General features: G+C 41.0%; 1 protein-coding gene across 2 annotated transcripts in view; it reads right to left on the bottom strand.

The window, feature by feature from the left end:
• Positions 1–19,549, bottom strand: part of SNCAIP (synuclein alpha interacting protein) — a 209,436-nt gene that overhangs the window by 73,076 nt on the left and 116,811 nt on the right. The window lies entirely within an intron of this gene.

The following is a 19,549-nucleotide window of genomic DNA, read 5'->3' as shown; positions in this document are numbered from 1 at the left end:
TTTGCACATTCTAAAATATAGTCTCATATGAAAAGTTAGCTTCCCTATAGTGAATTCTTTTTCATCTACATCTTTGGTCAAATAGTAATGGTCATCATAATATACTTTTCAACCTTAGGCTTCCCATCACTTCAATGAGGTTGCAATCCTCCGACATGGCTAAAAGGATCGGCGAATATTTCCCATTGTTTTCAATAGGAAACCTTGCACGGCACGCTGTGCGATGTGTTTCCCTGTCCCATTGAAAACAATGGGCGATGCGTTCCAAGGGAACGCCCAAAGATAGGACATGCTGTGGTGTTTCCCGCACTGCAATGCAGGAATAAAAAAAATTACTTATGAATAGAATGGGGTTCATATTTGTGCGAGATTTGTGCGTCTCGCAACGTACAAATTGCGAGCCGCGAGAAAGCAGCTTTAGGGCGCCTACCCACTGGCGATTTTTTTTCCTGCGATGTTTTGCGTTTTTTCTCAAGAGCAATTAGTATAGAATGTGTTCTTGTCCATCTGGGTTTTTTTTTCCGTTTCGTGGGTTTTTTTCACATAGGAACTGTCAGTTGCATATGTGTCCTTATTTTTCTCTTAATGCACCCATGATTGTCAATGGAGGGCAGCAAAAAACGCCGCGTTTTTCACGCGTGAAAATCGGCAACGCAAGTGGGTAGGCGCCCTTAGAGGAGATTCCTGCATTGGGGTCTAAATGGACAAACTGTCAGTTCATTATTAACCCTTTCCAATCCACTGTCTTACGTCTAAAGACATTCTGATTGAAGGCTGTACAGCTCCGATGTCAGAAAACATCCGGCAGGGTATTCTTACTGCAAATTACTGGCCAATCTGTTGTCGAGGGGCCTCTCCAGCATGTCACATACCACAGTACTGGCTCTAGCCAACAGATGGCGCCATTGTATAATGGCAGAAAGAGCAAGCTCCCTAGGAAACCCTGAATCCAAAATTGGATTGCAAAGGGTTAAGAGGGTTTCAGATGAATATAACTCAGCCAGAAGAACCGCAAGTGACTTCAGATCATCACAGAGTTTTATGTTGATCTAAGTTCACGCCATAATAAGGGTATTAAAATGCGGCTAAAAAGCGGCCAAATACAGAGCTAATGTAATCCAATGGAGCTATACATACCACTGTATTTACATAGGCTTGTATTTCAATACAGAATCTGCACAGAAAATAAAGCAACTTCTTCAATCCGATCACATAGATGGGAATATATTCTTTAGTTCCAAGCTGTCGTGCTGAAAGCAATTCCCAAATGTTGTGTGAACCTGGCCAAGATATTGTCTTCTGCGAATGTGGTTACTCTTGTGTTAGTATTAAAACCTTGACAATGAAAGTTCAACATCTTAGACTTACAATATCCAGTCTAGCTGGTCTTAACCTTGTGGCCACTAGGAGAGACAGCAATACATGACTAATTTGGGAAGAAAGCACTTAATTAGCTGATTTACGTCTGTAACTGGTAACTGGATATATTCTGCTGCTTAGAAACAATACCACACCAAATAACTGAGATGTTACTGATCACTCTCCTTATAAAGACCGCCATATAATGAAGGCAGAAAAGCTAAATAGAAAAAAATACTATTTTTCTCTATTCTGGGAATAAGACTCATCTCTACTTTGATGATTTGACATCTTCACCCTTAAAGGTGATCATATTTCTGTCTGTTTTCATGTTCAAAGCGAAGTCTGTTATTAAAGAACCGTTCCAGCAGAAAAGAACTAGGAGTCTATTGTACATAAACTTTTAGAGTAGAATGGAATAAAATTATTTCTGTAGTACACATATACATGAGGTTAGTGGTAGTGCAAGAATAATAAACTGTTGTCATGCAGTACATCTTTATTTTTCTGAATGTTATTATTAAAGAATAGTCTAAATTTTAGTGCTTACATAAAGTATGAAGTTGGAGATTTTTAATATAGTAAGAAACCTCAAGGAGTCCTCGGCATTAGATGTCCTGGGGATTCATAAATAAGGCCGACTCACATGAATGGGTTGGATTCCGCACGCAGATATCTGCAGCAGAAGACCTGCGAATGATTGCGGAAACAAACTGCGTATGGTGGCGAATGCGTGTGGTTTGCCGCACAGATATATGCGTATGGACAGCATATTGTCCGCACAGAAGAACGAACATAAGCAGGGAATGATATCAGAAAGTAGCACAACCCCCTGGGAACACGCTTCTATCACTCAGGCGACTGCCCCGGTCATGTACCCTTGTGCTGTCGTGGTGAGAGCTGTTCTGAGAGCCTTCAGGACAGGATAGCAGGATACTGCTCTCCAGGCTTGGCTGGTCTTATACTACTTATTTTGGAAGTAGTTTAAACCAGTTTCACAAAACACCACTTATTCTTGTGGAGGAAGAGCCCGGAAGAAGAAGTGGAGGTTGCAGACAGCAGTCTGGATGGGTGTTGCTCCCCAGACTGTCCTGCATGGTCTGCCCACAAATTCCTGCTTTCTTTATACCATTAGTTATCTGGTTTCCTAGCACATTGCGTTCGATCCTCAATGTAATTGCGTATGCACTGCGGATCGAATGCATCCATAGAGATCAATGGACCTCATACGTGCGGAATCCGCTGTAAAATAGAGCATACTGCGATTTTTCTCTCCACTCGCGAAATCTGCAATTCCTACCCGCAAGTGTGAGTGATGCAGCGAAAGTCTATGCATGCAATGCCATTAGTCTAGTGTCAGCAAGACTTCAGATCCTAACAGAATAACACATACTCATCCTCGATCTGTTCACTATGGAGACCAGTGGTAGAGCAAACAAGGTGATACAGCGCTCTCCTTCCCACATGTCCACCTATCTCCTCATATGACCCTTGAGAGAACCAGAAGGCAAAACTAGTTTGCGGAAGATCACGGATGACTAATGTTTGTGATGACCTGTTTGTTCCTTTTATTCTACGAGTATATGAAACAATGTGCCTTGACAAACTTTGTGGTTCTGCACAGCTCTTTACATTACCATCTCTTGCATAGATATGAGTGTGTAGCACTAAGGCTTTTAAGGACGTGGGTAAAGGTGAATATGAATGAAGAAGATTGATAAATCACCTTGTTTGGTCTATCCCTGGTCTCTAGTGTCCAGATTGATGAGAAACATGAGCTATACTACTAGGAATCTGAAGTCACACTGACAGTAGACCACTAGATTAAAGCAAATTTACTAGCAGCACAACTAAATAGTCTTACACCTGTGGTTGGATCCCAAAAATAAATGCACCAGCCATACACGGATTAGACCATTTCCGTAATAAATGCCAAGTAGTGAATAAAGTATGGCAGCATCCAGGTGTAGATAAAGATAAAAACCTCTTTATTCTCCTATCATGGGAGAATAAAGAGGTTTTTATCTTTATCTACACCTGGATGCTGCCATAGTTTATTCACTAGTAGACCACTAGATTGTCTTTGTGACATTTGACAGAGACATCAAAGAGTAAATGGAGAGGATGACAAAACTGTGCATCTTTGTAGGGAGCTCTAGAACATCTGACTTAATTTTACTTTCTTATATAGTCATGTGGGAGGAACTTGACCAGCTTCATAGTGTTGGGATTTGCACTGTTAAGGCCTCATTCACACGGGCGATGCATTTTTATGCCAGCTGCTCCACAGCCAAGAATCACATAAACAAAGAAAAGCCGCAGTCAAGTCCTGAGATTAATTAGCATTTTCTTGTCCATTCACATGGGTTTATCATGTGAAAAATATGCTGCAGCGTGGAAGTCTGTCAGTCAGAAGAAATCCTCAAAATGACTTCTAATGGTTAACTACAGCGAGCTGTCATCTTTTCCCAGCAGTGGACGCAGGTAAACTGCCTCCCCCTTTTTTTTCAGCTCCCATAGGAGTTCATGGAAGCCTCCAACATTTTTCGTCAAAAGATAGGTCAAGACCTATGTTTTGATGCAGCGTGAAAAATCTGCGACACAAAACTGTTGCCAATTTCACGTTTTGATGGTGTGATTTTTTCACATGCCCGAAAATCGCCCATGTGAATGAAGGCATTGGAATCCTACGCTTCAGATGGTAGCAAGGCTGTTTTTCATGTTGTGCAGTAGGAGCAGACCACATAGCAGGTACGACTGGTATTTGCAACAGGTTTTTAGCTACTTTGTGTGGCAGCTCCACCTCATTAAGACAAGTGAGTGAGAACAAATCCTATCAGTACACGTTTCTCACAAACATGTAACCCAAAGTTCTGCATTTCTAGCACCTATGATACTAAACTTTTTCTGTAAGGCATCTGTTGACGTGCCTGAAATGGTAATACTTAATTTACTTACAGCTCGCCAGATTCTTAATCTGGGGTCCTGTATTCTGCATCTTTTAAATGCTGCAAAAATCTAAATAGTCAGACACTGAAAGGAAACAGATACGCCAAGCATATTATAATGTGTAAGGGACTTGTACAGAGAACGATTATTGTTGTTCAGAATCCCACTGGAGCTTGCAAATCTGAATGACAATCATTCAGTGTAAATGCGGCCAGCGACTGAATGATGAATGATAATTAATTTCCTTATCGTTCGTCATTCAGTTTCTGAACAACAGCCCATTTACTGTGAATGGAGATGGGCGGGCAGAAGTGATTCCCTGCCCGCTCCACTTCCATTCACTGAGCGATCATCACTCCTGTCTGACAGCACAGGAGCGAAAATATATTGCTGGAACGACTGTTGGGCGCTTGAGTGTAAAAGGACCTTAAACTGAAATCGGTTTAATTCAATCCTATAGAAAAGCTAAATGGTCTCTAGAACAGAAACTTTGTGAACTATATGCAAGTTGGAAAAATTGGTTAGAATGTCAAGAATCTCATTTACTTGAGGTCTGTTTATAGAAAACTCAACAATATATCTGTCTTCTTCCAACTTTTGGAAGTTTACTACCTTTTAATGGTCTTACATGGGAGAACTATCATTCGAATTGGCACTTGATAGAGCGAATGTAAGCAACAGTTATTCCGTATAAACACAAATATCAAATAGGTAACAAGCAAATTACGGTACATTTACTACTTACTTCATTTCAGATCACCTAAAAATTCTGGAGTTGCTGGTTGATTAATTATTGTCTGGTATAAATATAAACCTGTCAACGACCAGCCAATAACTTTGCATGGAGGTATGTAAAAGTCATTAGTATGCTAGTAACGTGCTAAATAAAGATGAGCGAACGTACTTGCTTAGGGAGATTTCGCAATCGAGCACCGCTTTTTTCGAGTAACTGACTACTCGGGCGAAAAGATTCGGGGGGTGCCGGGGGTGAGCGGGGGGTTGCAGAGGGGAGTGGGGGGGGGGGGGGGGAGAGAGCTCCCCCCTGTTCCCCACTGCTACCCCCCGCTCGAAAAAGCGGTGCTCGATTGCGAAATCGCCCTTAACGAGTACGTTCGCTCATCTCTATTGCTGAAGCATTTTGAACAACTATTTGAACAATAGTTGTCCAATGTAAAGCCACGCTTTACATGTTACTATCATTACTTACAATTATGAATTAGATAACAGACCTTTGCATGGTTTTATTAAACAGCAGAAACAATTGTTTAGAACTGACAAAGTTGGTTTAATTGTACCCATATGCCCCTCTTGCTTTCTCTATACCCCTCTTACCGGTTTAAAACCATAAATAAAGAATTTATATAAAAGAAATATATTTTTTAGTTTCCCCCCTACTGTGTACCATGTACACCGTGACACCAAGATGTTATAGAATACTCAAGTCTTCCTATGTACTAGAGAGGGCCTTAGGACCTATGGCCCAGTCAGAAGTGCTGCTTCTACCTGCTGTAGCGGCACCATCACTTTTTCTTCTCAAGAAGAGCAGAAGCTAAGTTCCTGTTTGAGAAGGTTGACGACTGTGCTAACTAAAAACGTGCTTTATTACGTTCATTAACAAATCGCAAATTTCTTGCGGAAATTTCTATGACTGTTCCAGTAATTTAAGTGAGGTATGCAGAAATCCATGTACATATTGCCGAATAGGTTTTCGGTAGCAGAAATAATCTGCAACGTGTGAATATACAGTAACCATAGACTTACACAAAAATATATAGTCAAAGGTATTCAAAGTTGTCAAACTTTGGCATATGCAATCTGGGAACTGGGGCACAAGCCACGAGTGCCCATCACTGCTGTAACTAAACCTTGCTGAATATAGCAAAAAAGTGCATTTCAGCATCAAAAATCTTGGTGGTCTACTAATAAGAATCTTATCAAAAATGTACCAGCCAAAAGACAGCCTGTCCCTATTGACTGCCAGCAAGACGTACTGTCAGCTGGTACCTTATAGTATATATGGCACATTCAGAGTTACATTGAGCCACAGTATCTAGTAGTTTACATAGAAACATCTGTATAATTGTTGCTTGCTGCAGGGCCCCTGCCTCTCAGATCATTACCAGAATATTTTAGGAATCTGAACATTATGAGCTGAAAATGTCATTTGTAAATGGGAAAATGTTTGGTTCACTGAAACCGAGTAAACCATTTCAGGCATTTTAGTGAATGACATATTACATATGGCTTAATTTGCATGAAAATCTAGTTAGAATAAGCCGGCTCATATTACAGCATCACATACCAGCATCTATACCTGGAGTTAAAACAAGTCCACTATTTCAGTATTCTAACATAAATCATCATCATTTATTTTAATTATTACTTTTATTCAAAGGAGATTTCCCATCCAAAAAAGCAACGGCATACAGTGTCACTTTCTGATTGGTGGGGTCCGACCTCCGGGATCCATATGAACATTGCTATAGGGAACCTTGTAACTGATGTAATGTATGAGTTTGTGAGACACCGCATAAAAAGAAAACCATACAATTTACATGGTACGATGCACACATTTGATAAAACGTGCTATTCTTCAAACCATGGCTGCAATCTATGGCCCTTCTGGAATACTTTTGTAAGTGCACATAGCACTCTGACAAACTCACATTACATCATGTGTAGTATTTGCATCTGGTACATAAGGAATTTTGCATTCCACTGCTTCAAATGTTGAAGTGTGGTTCAATATTTGAAGCAGCTTCAAAGTATACATAAAGGAACTCAATCATTAACAATTTCTTTGTGTAATGCTATTAATGGAAATGAGTTCTTTGTACTTATTCTTCATATTTTTAGCAGACACAGGCATTTATGAAACCCTGTAGTCTAAAATCCATTGAAGAACCTCTATACAACAACCAGAGTACTACCATCCCAGAATACCGCCAAAGAGATTATTTCCAATACTCATTAGGGAATTATTAATAATGCGTTTCCCAGTACTACCGTTGAGCGAACTGAACCAGTAGAACCTTGCTTCAGGTCAATCTTTGCTAAAAGTTCAATTCGGTTTGAACCCGAATGAGCTTTTAGCAAAGTTTTACCTGAAACAGGGTTCTACTGGTTTGGTCCGCTCAACAATAGTCATGAACACTGGTGCATAAACCTGTCTAAGAGCGAAAAACAACCCTGTATCACACTCTCAGAGAGGGATACAGGGCTTTTATCGCTTTTGGACAGTGTCATACACCAGTTTAGTTTTGGTGAACTTTCGATTCACTTTAAACTAATTCTAACCAAACTGAACTTCTTGCAAAAGTTTGGTAAACGGGCCAAACCAAACTTTTCGAACGTTTTCTCATTATCATCATGTGCCATTTACGATGGGCAGCACTGTGACTCAGTGACATCACTGGGGTCCTGTGTTTAAATTTAACCGGAGATAACCTCTGTGTGGAGTTTGTAATGTATATTCTTGCTGTGTTTGTGCTGGTTTAATCCTACACTCCAAAAACATATTAACAGAATAATTGGCTTTTTATGAAATGGTCCTCAACCCTTGGACCTCCTGCAGTTCAACTGAACTTAATTTAGATCATCATAGAGCCCTGGGTGGTACTACTGTTGGGCCTGCCTTACAAATTTCTTAAATGCCCATAATTTTACAATGCTTTTATGCACCTAAATAGATGTGTAGTCCAATCCTATCCTTACAATCACCTTCCATCATCATCATCCTAATTGTGAGCTATAGTGGAAGTCATGCCTTTTCCTTTCCATATTGGTAATATCTGTCTACACAATCATTCCAGTTCAGGAAGTAGATAAAGTAAAATGAAACTTTGAGTAAGTCCTTACAAGATCTACAAAGAAGTCTGCAAAGCCTATACTTCACTTTATCTTAGAATAACGGAAGCCCCAGTTAGTTGCTTGTCCAGTACAGAGACACCATTGTGCCCATTTGCTCATGTCTTATATAAGATTCTGGGTTCATGGGCTCCACTTTTATGTAAGCTCTATTTACATGTGAAATTTTTTCCAAGCGATACAGGGAAATGAATACCATATGCTCCCCAGCTGTTTCATTCTGACAGGAACCATTAAAGGCGAAGCATGGAAATTAATTCTGTCTAAGTCTTATGAAAACACTTCTTTCTGCACAATGGTCTGACCAGCAGGGAAGACTCGGCTACACTTTCAGCTTCTTGTCAGCCTTGCAGACATGGATCTGCTGTTCTGGCTTATAACCCGGACCTGAACCTAACTGTCCAAACTTTTTTGTGCTACTGTTTATTTATTTCTTTGTTTGTTTAGAGGGTTGATATGGATCCAGCCTACTACAAATGACTAAATGCTGCGTCTGCACTAAAATGTAGTATCTCCAGTAGGACCACAATTCCATGTTGCTTTTTTCTCTTTCAGCATTTTTGTTATGTTTTTAAAGAGCTCTGTCATCAATTTCATGCTGGCTTAACCTCGAGCAGCATGAACCCGGGACGGGTATGCACATTACCCCAATGTATATCCTATTGCAAAGCACACGCAAGCCTTTCCGAACTCATAGCATGAAGACTGATAGATCTTTGCCCTTCTTTTGTCTAGGAAGAGAGCTATCAGTCTTTATACTGCAGGTGGAGAGAGATTAGTGGGCCTACTTCCATGACTCAGAGCTCCAATCCGAGTCAAAATTCAAAGTATGTTTTTTCTACATATGTCAGGAGCAGTGTTGTCTCTCCCCAAAGAGAGTACTGAGATGGGGTATGTGGAGACACCTAGGTGAGTGAGGAGACTTATAAGGCCATACATGCTCCTCTGGGTAAAATATGCAAATAAGGATGATGGAACAATACTTCTGCAGTGCCATCCAATAAATGGTGCTGCACAGGTATTGTTCTATCTTCCTTTTTTGCATATTTTACCCAGAGGAGCATGCATGGCCATATAAGTCTCCTCACTCACCTAGGTATTTCCACACACCCATTCTGGGTGCTCTCCTTGGGGAAAGACGATGCCCCTCCCGACCCACTCACCATTCTAGGTGTCTTCACACACCTTCTGGGCGCTCTCCCTAAGGAGAAATGATACCCCTCCCGACCTATGTCATAGGCCTCTCACCAGGTAAGCCAGAAAACTACTGCACACTGATGAGTGGAAAACACCCCAAAACAGCTGTGTGTATATGGCTTTCTGGCTTGGTTCCCTATTCCCAATCAATGTTTCAAAGGCTTGTTTGAAGATTCAGACATTGATTTGAAGGAATGTGGCCATCCAATAGATGGCGCTGCAGAGGTATTGTTTCATCTTCCTTATTTGCATTTTCTACATAAAACATACATGGAGGGCTATGTGCTATCCTGGGTTTGGGCAGTAAGAACCTATGACAGAATTCCCTTAAGATGGATTTCCCTTTAAATAAAAAGTAACGTCTTGTACATACAGATTCCTTTGCTTTCTTACATCAAGTTGGTGACTGTTGACTTGAGACATTTCTTAGGTTACTCATACATATAAGACAGCTGTACACAAAACGCTAATTTGACTCAGTTTAACTCCCGACTTTCCCTAGTGTACATGGATGCTTTGCTGAGTGTACATGTGTTTTAGATGTAATGAGGGAAAAAGCCGCTGTCAGGCACTTCTGGCAGCAGCTTATATCCCAAGAACAAAAGGATCGGGCAGCTGAAATCCAACTACACATCAGATGATCGGCCGATGCCTATCTTGGATACCTTAATTTTAAGCGAAAGCATAAAATCACTAACAACCACTAATAATCACTAAGTGTTTCTCACTATACCGAACCCAAACCATCCATGTATTGCGTGAAAAATTCCGATACGTGAATTGACATATTTAACACTACATTTCTCCTGTAATGGCCACTATGGGGATAAATGTATAGCTTTATTTCACATATGCCTTCAATGTTTAATAATGTGGCTCACCTGCAGACACTCAGTGAGATATAAATATACTTGTATAGAGTGTTTCACTGATGATTTAGATTAAAATAATTCACTATTGTAAACACTTTTGTCTAGTTGGCACCGAAAAGATTAACATTAATAAAACCAGTCATAATGTTTGCTTATATTCCATGTCATGTTAAGCCTCTGCATAATATACGTGCTCAAGTAAGTGATATCTTAATCTCTTCCAGCACAGGCTTTGTTCACTTATCGATCCGCCTCTTACAAATAGATTTGGTATCTTTAGGTTTAAAGTGAATATCCACCCATTAATACCATTTAGCTTTCATTAATCTAAATAGGTTTTAAATCCTCTGCAGATTAATTTCTTAATATATCTTTGTACTGGCAGTAAGTTTGTTTGACTTGTAGAAGGCTCCAAATTACCTGCATAGACAACTCTTAAACATTGCTGCCATTAGAGACAAGTATTAATATAGTATATGGTACGGGCGTAACTATAGAGGATGTGGTTGCACCCCAACCCAGGAGCCTTAAGAGGCCCATAAGGCCTTTCTTCTTCATATATGGGGCCTAGTACTATGAATGAAGCATTATATTTGGGGCCCTGTTACAGGTTTTGCATTGGGGCCCAGAAGCTTCAAGTTACGCCTCTGGTATTTGGAAAGCTCCCATGCTCCATCTAGTGGAGGCTTCAGACTTATTTTATTTTAGAGGGAACTTGCCACATGAGCCGGGCGATGTATTTGTGATACTCGCTCCCGAGATCCAGCAGTATCCTCCTCTGAAGTCACTGCATGGCATGAAAATCTGACTCTTTTCAGTGTCTAATGTGCACGTTCTCCTACACAAGTCTATAGGACCACAATTACATATCATGTGCCAACTTCAAATGGGGACACCTATAGATCGCGGATACAGGCGACTATAAAAAATTACATCACAGAACTCCCTGTCACATCCCCCAATGGCACCATAACTTAGTCCATAGTGCTGTGAGGACTGACTGGTTCTGCCTAAATCTACTGTATGTCTTCCCTCTCTAAGCTCTATATGACAAGAAAAGTGCTTTGATCACTATAAAGAATGAAGAAATTAATCAACACATACATTTTGACCTAAAAATGACATAAGGAAAGGTTTATATTTAAACATGATTGATTTGCACAGGGCTTTCTATATAAAGTTTATTATGTGTGTTATTTCAGTTTATTGATCTCAGGAGTCATGTATGCAGTGTTTGTTAGCGTGCAGCATGCTCACGGATGAGGAATATATACTGTCATAGTTTGGGGGTATTGAGCTCAGCAGATCGACATCTTTCCTCCACTAGATGGATGGTAACACACCAGAAAACCAAATCCAGGTCAGAATCAGGTCACAATACAAACAAGTACTCTGGCCCCCTAATGGCCAACACTGACACTGCATGGCTATATACATCCCCCTCTACCAAAGACTGTAGGTGTGGGAAAACATTGCTCGCGTATATGACTGAGTTTTTTGGCCATGTGAAAGTAGTCTAAGACATGAACAGAATGTAGAAATAGAAGAAAAAGGTGAAGTGGAGCAAGCCCGGTGTGAAAGTCTGCAATGAGGAACTTTTATTTATTTTCTTAGGAAGGTGCAGCCCCCCTAAGAAATATTCTGCCCATATGGTAACCATACGGAATCACAGACAAAGAAGGAAAAAACATGTTGGAGGGGTGAATATGGTTCTTATCAGGAATGGAAGATAGAAGTACAGGGTGTCTCAAAAATGTGGAAACACCTATGTAGAATTACAATAGGTAGGCAGATGGTGATCCAATTTTACATACAAGTTGCAGGGGAAGAGAAAAACCTGTTAGGTCATGTCACCAAAATGATGGCCATTTTGAATGCTGCCATATTGGATTCAACTCTAATTTTTCCAATTTCAACAGAAAACCAATCATGTGCTTCATTTTACCATAACTTCATTCTTTCTCATGTTAACACAGTGATTTTTCTTCATTACAGGCAATGCGAATGATGGCGTTATCTCAAGCAGAACGTGTTGAGTGGGTCCTTATGTCAGGTGAATGAAGCACATGTGTCATCACAGCTTATTTAAACTAAAGCCATGGAACCAGACCTCCCATTACCCACAGTGTAGTTGCCAAACTCCTTTCCAAATTCTGAGAAACAAGTTCTGTTGCCGATGAACCAAAATTTGGACAACCAAAAAACGTTACTGATGAAGCAACTGGAACCACTGTTCTGGCCTCACTCAGCAAGAGCCCACAACATATCACTCATTGTCTGTCTCAAGAATGTGGGGCTAGCAATGTCTCCATACAACCAATTTTTTCTTCACGTAAATTGCATCCTTACAAATTGCAGATGCCGCAACACCCGACAGAGCACAATCTCAACACGTTCTGCTTCAGATAACACCATCATTCCCATTGCCTATAATGAAGAAAAATCACTGTTTTAACATTAGAACCAATTAAGTTATATTATAATGAAACACAGCATTGTCTACCTTCCCACTGGAAAATTTTGAGTTGAGTCTACAATGGTGGCATACAAAATGGCTGTCATTTTGGTGACATGGCCTAACAGGTTTCTCCTTCCCCCACAGCTTACATGCAAAATTAGATCTGCAAAATTAGCCAAACCATTTTAATTCTATATGGGTTTACAGACACCTTGCATAATAAAAAAGACATTTTAATTAACTTTTTTAAAACAAAAATAAAGAACACAAATAAATTGTATATGCAAATGAGCAAAAAAAGGATACTTCAATTTATTTTATTAATACTTTCTTTTTTTAAATCTGCCTCTCATTTTGGTTACAAAATTGCATAAAAACTTGTAGGCCTACCATTACAGCTATGTGCCATTACGAAAACTGCCCTAATTCTAAGCAACTGAAGGAAACTATAGATCTCCTGATTCAGAGGATGCAGTTATATGTATATAAAGGATGTAGTACAGAGATGGATGGGAAATGTTATTCATCTGCACACAAGATGGAGCTCTTCTACAAAACTGTCAAATGAAGATTATGCATGATGGGATTATTTGCGTCTTGTAGTTTAATGGACAGATTTAGATAAGAAGAATTAGCATCAAGCAGCATCCAAATATTTGAGAGAGATAATGGGCTGTTTGTTTGTACTGAAGCTCTCCGGCACACATTTATTACTGATTCATACATCATTCACTCTTACAGTGTTTACAAATCAGATAGTTTTCATGATGCCCTAATCTTTCTGGATTAACTAAGGTCTGCCTCTAAAGAAAAACTCATTTTTCTACTCTACAGATCTTGGAAAAGGAAAACAGAATGCTATAATATAGAATGAATTAATCAGCGAATGGCTTTTCTGATGCATCAAATTTTGAATGCTTAGAAATTTTTGGCGAAAAAGTAATAGTTTTGCTCTTCTCATCAGTGTATACAAAGTAGTCAGTCGCTGGTAACAGGATTCTCAAGATAGGTCATCAATAGTTAATTGCCGGGGACCTGCCACTCTGGATCCCCGGCAATGAGCTGATCACCCGGCCTGCTGTTAGTGCAGCGGGCCAGACGTGGAACATAGGGAATGGGAGCGGAAGAGCTCTACCTGGCCTGAGCTCCCATTGATTTCCTAACCTAATAAAACTCCCACTTAATTAAATGAAAATGTTAATGAGTTTGCCCAAGAAAACACCTTGATCACCTATCATTAGGACAGTGGCATGTCATTTGAAAGGAGCTGAGCTGCTTTAAGGCCTATTTAAACAACAATTATCGCTCAAAATAGCTCAAAAGCCATTTTTTGAGCAATAATTGTTGCATCTAAACACGCCGCCATCATGCCCTGTTCATTCATCGCTCATTTCTAGCCAGCTAGAAATGAGCGATGAGCCTTATCAGCGCCGCACGCTGATATCGCAGCAAGCGGTGCTGGTAGCATTCTTTCAGCTGGTATCCCACTGAAAGTTCTCAGCGGGACACCAGCTGAAAGCGCTGAGAACAAAGCAGCTGTTTGCATTACAAAACAGCTGCATTGTTCTCGGAACTATCGCAGCGGTATCCCGCTCCCCCTGCATTAACTCTTTAGTAGCTAATTAGCTACTTAAAGTTATGCAAAGATGATCGCTCAAAATGGCCCTTTATAAGGCAAATACGGATATGTTGCAGTGTCTATATAAACAAAGAAGTGGCATGGAACTTTCTTCTGCTTATCAGTATTTACTTATAGACTGATCTATGCTTTGGATTGCCAACAATACGGCAGATTTACTATTGAAAATATGCCGCTTTTCTGCAACAAACTGTGACATAAAACTGTCCTACATGTTTTGCAACAAATTATGATGTGTTTTAGACACTCTTACACACCTTTTCAGCTAAGCCCGAAAAATGGAGGTAGCTTTGCGGGAAGGATGTGCACCTTCTTTGCGCAAAGACACACCCCATTTATTGGACACAGTTAAAAAGGGTCTAAAAGTGTCTAAAACAAATCATAATTGTGGTGCAGAATATATATGAGTTTTCTAGAATCTGAAACATGATAAATTTGCCCAAATATACAAAAATGCACATGCTGTAATCTTAATATGTGATTGTTCCCAGCAAGAGAAACCAAGTAATCTTGTAGATATGATACCTTTAAATGGCTAACAAAAGTGCATGATGTTATAGTGAGCTTTCAAACCTCTCAGGGTTCTTCCTCAGGCATAATTAAATAGATCTGAAGAGGCATGAATATTAATTAAATGGTTGCATTAAACTTTATAGATTGTAAAATATGTAAGTGCCAATGTATAAACTATATACTTTTAGTAACTTTGTGGCCTGGGCTATTGAGATTATATAAATGGCACTTGGATAAAAAGAATGTTTATTTTTGACCTGCAATGTTCTTTTATCACCATTGTGGTGGTGGTGGCCTGGATTCAAGTTGTATAGGACCACAAATTTCTTCACTTTCACGGCTACTTTCGGTATTAGTGCAATATGTCTCCACCGGAAGCTAGGGGTTGGCGGGCCTCAGGTAGAGGTAACGCCCAGGTCATGCCCCTAGCTCACTATTGACTATAATCCACACACCTCAAGATGGCCAAGTGCACCAGGCGCTTAGGGGGTGGGGCTGGCCGTCAGTCGGGTGCTCTGAGTGCTATTCTGCCGGTGGAGATGGTAGAGCGGGCCAGCAGCACTCTCCTCCACACACACAGCTGAAGATGGCCGAGCACACCAGGCGGCGCTGAGGAGGTGGGGCTGCACGTAACTTGGGTTCTCTGAGACAGATTCTCCCAGTGGACACAGCAAAGCAGCCCTGCAGCAGAGACCACGATGCACCAAGTACAAACGAAGAGGGGGAAGAACAGCAGCAGACAGCAGGACCATGCATGAGCCGGCAACTAACAGCAATGAGGGTTCAGTGGCAGCCTTCAATGGCGATGGGACACCAGAGAGCAGGAGCCTGCATGAGCCGCCATATAACATCACTGAGGGGCCAGGGCCACCTATCACCGGGGACGAGAAAGCGCCAGACAGCAGCAGGCTGAGTGCCATCAGCTTAAGCCGGCAAGTAACAGCGCTGAGGGTTCGGTGGCGGCCATTACTGGAGATGAGACAGCAGTAGCCTGCGTGCCATCATCCCCATGTTCCTGCTTGCACAGACGGGCAGCATCAGAATCCAGGAGGCTGCAAGTTAGCCAATCAGCAGCTTGGGGCGTGAACGGGGCATTACCTCTACCTGAGGCCGGCCGGCCAACCCCCTAGCTTTCGGTGTCGCTATATTGTACTAATACCGTTACTTTCTCAAAGACTTAGGTGTCCTTTTTATCCTTCCAGATTCTGACCCGTCAACTACCTGCAATAAATAAAACTTCATCCTTCAGTCTTATATGTGTCCCATTAATATAATCTTGTATAAGGGCTGCTGTGGAGGAGTGACCTTGGCTGTGGAAGACACCACTACATACATTTTCACTTCAACCTTTTACAATAATAGAAAGTTGAAGTGGAAAAAATAAATATTCAACAGCCGGGAGATAAAACATTTCAAATCTGCATAATACTAAATGACGGACTATGAACTGCCTCCTTGCATTGAAAGAAGAGTGTGGTAGGTTACAGTTAGTTTGACCAATTATATAACCGTAACAATTTTGGTATCATAGTGTAAATCAGATATACAGATTTAATACTACAAGGAAATGCATCTTCTGTTCCGGGCAAACACAATGAAATATGTCATCAACATAAATGATTCAATGCGCAACACAAAAGGAATGATAATAACTGTATCTTTCACTGCCAACATATTTACCCCTATGAATCTCCTCAGCTGATCTACATCTTGAAGAAAGCATGAAAGACTGTATAGTTTTTTTCTGCCCCGAGGACATCAATGATGGAGGCCGTTCTTTATTCATTGGAGACCTGTCCGCTGGTAAGAGAGGTGTGCTGGACAAGGCAGTGAAACTGACAAAGAGATCTTCTATTTACTGTCTCCACTTGTGTAACATCCAATGTTAGAAGGAATCTTTCAGGTAATCTCTGTCGGTCTTCAGTTCTTATTATAGTCTGTGCTTGGAGCTATCTGAATACTTACCCAGAACGCAAGTTAATATATTTCACAAAACTGCCTATGATTCCATAGACTGTAGGTGCGGCTTAAAACAGGTTATGTGAACTGAAAAATTCCATAACTGCTAACTTACGGTACATACCATGTAATCTGCATACTATTATAATGCAGTTACTCATGTAGTCCAAATCTAATCACATCTGTTTTACACTAATTGCTGAAGAAATGCTAGTTAAAGCCACATTTTACCCTAGGATATGCTATTTCTTGATATACTGTAGGTCACTAAAACCAAACTAGGCTTGTAGTCCAGGAAGCCTCCAATATAACCATGCTGGTAAGAATTGTAAGAGGACGCAGAATGAGCTAAACCCTACCATTGACATATTTTTTCAACTGAATTAGACTTAAATGGTTAATGAGCTTTCAACAAACTTTGTATAAAATCAGTAGTATAGGTGAGCAAAAACAACATTGCAATACAGATGTAGGAAGGTTTAACCTGGCTATGATAACTTTCTGTGCCAAGTTATCTTATTCAAAGCTATTGAAAAGCTATTGTTATCTTAACACCTCCAGAAACATTGTGAAGCTATTAAAAGATAAACATACTGTGGCACAGAAAGTTACCTTACAGTTTGTAGTCACCAGCTTACCCCTCCTGTTTGCGCTGGCTGTTGTAGCGAGTATCATTCTCCTTGCTGTGGCAGATGCCCAGCTCCAGTGTCTGCTCTGTTAGTGGCCAAGAGGGTGTGCAGGCACATACCCACGCTCTTAAAGGGCTAGCGTATACCATAGTAAATCTTTACCTGCCAATCATGTGAGATTCCTGGCTATATTGGGCACCCTTTCAATAAGAAAGGAGCCTGAGTTTTTGGCCTTTTGGTCCAGCTTAAAGGGGTTGTCCCGCGCCAAAACGGGGTTTTTTTTTTTCAATAGCCCCCCCGTTCGGCACGAGACAAACCCGATGCAGGGGTTTAAAAAAAAAAACGCATAGTACTTACCCAAATCCCCGCGCTCCGGTGACTTCTTACTTACCTTGCGAAGATGGCCGCCGGGATCTTCACCCACGGTGGACCGCAGGTCTTCTCCCATGGTGCACCGTAAGCTCTGTGCGTTCCATTGCCGATTCCAGCATCCTGATTGTCTGGAATCGGCACACGTGACGGGGCGGAGCTACGAGGAGCAGCTCTACAGCACGAGCGGCCCCATTCAGAAGGGAGAAGACCGGACTGCGCAAGCGCGTCTAATCGGGAGATTAGACGCTGAAATTAGACGGCACCATGGAGACGAGGACGCCAGCAACGGAACAGGTAAGTGAATAACTTCTGTATGGCTCATAATTAATGCACGATGTATATTACAAAGTGCATTAATATGGCCATACAGAAGTGTATACCCCCACTTGCTTTCGCGGGACAACCCCTTTAAGGTATTATCTGTTGTGTTCTGACTCTGTGGTTTCTGACCTTGGCTATCCCTGACTTTGCTGGATTTTCTGCTACTGACTCAGTAGAAACAGGTTATTATACGGACCATGCTTCTGTCTGCTGTCTGCTCTGACCTGGATTGATCTGACTACACCTCTGTTCACATGATCAGGTAACACATTTTGGTCTAAAGTAGCATTAGCTCCTACATTACAGGGACTTCCAGTGCCTAAAGGCCCCGCAGCAAAGCCTATATCATATAACTGTATAGTGTTATTCCCCACGCACATAAAACTAGCTTAATCTGAAAAGTCATCTGAAACTTTGGGCATGCTTTAAAAAACATAAAACCAAAATAATGACACATTAAAGGGGTTTTCCAGGGAAATACTATTGATGACCTATATCAGAATAGGTCATCAATAGTTAATTAGCCAGGGTCTGTTCCGACCTCCGTGCAGTGGCTGGCGCTCGTAACTGCAGGCACAGCTCTCATTGATTTCAATGAGAGCCATGCCTGCTTCTGCCCCAACCTCTGTGTATTTGCTGTGCTGACAGCTGATCGGTCAGAGTCCTGAGCAATAGACCCCAGGCGATCAACTATTGATGACCTATCCTGAAGATAGGTCATCAATAGTATTTCCCTGGAAAACCCCTTTAATAGAATACAAGCCATCCTGGATAAACTATGCAAATGTAACAGTATGTTTGGGGGAAAAAAAGAAAAATCCTTTCCAACACCAAAGCCTGCCCAGTCTTGAGCTGACTTTTGGTTTCATTTGTGAGGAATCTCCCTTCCTTAAACAATTGTTTAGTTTATGGTTTCCCCTGTATTTCCACTTGCTTGCTAAACTTTCCAACCCATAAAAATATAGACATTGTAGGGAAAGAGGGTTTGAGTTAAAGCCTCAAGTAAATGCTTTATGTTATAGGGACTAATCAGCAGTTTTGATCATAGTGGGCTGGGATGCTGAGACCCTTTCCGATTGCTGAAACATAAGTGCTCACTTGAGCGCTATGTTCCTTAAAGAGAACCTTTCATCACATATGCGCATCACAAAATAAGTTTATGGTGCTTGTAGGAGAGGTTCCAAGGAGTCCAGGGATGTGCTTTGCATAGTTTTTCATTCCCATGGTGTCATGTGAAGCACCATGTTTTATTATGCCAGAGGAAGGATCCTGAGAGGTCTGAAAGCTCGCAATAACATCATGTATTTTTGTTAGCCATTAAAAGGTATCTTCAAAATTATGATCTCTCTTACTGAGAACAATCACGTGTCGCACACATACACACACTCTGTTCTCGATGGGTGCGTGTGCACAG

The sequence above is a fragment of the Eleutherodactylus coqui genome, chromosome 5 (genome assembly GCF_035609145.1).
Source record: "Eleutherodactylus coqui strain aEleCoq1 chromosome 5, aEleCoq1.hap1, whole genome shotgun sequence".
Taxonomy (NCBI): domain Eukaryota; kingdom Metazoa; phylum Chordata; class Amphibia; order Anura; family Eleutherodactylidae; genus Eleutherodactylus; species Eleutherodactylus coqui.
The sequence above is the reverse complement of the archived record's forward strand: the minus strand, read 5'-3'. Positions and strand labels throughout refer to the sequence as shown.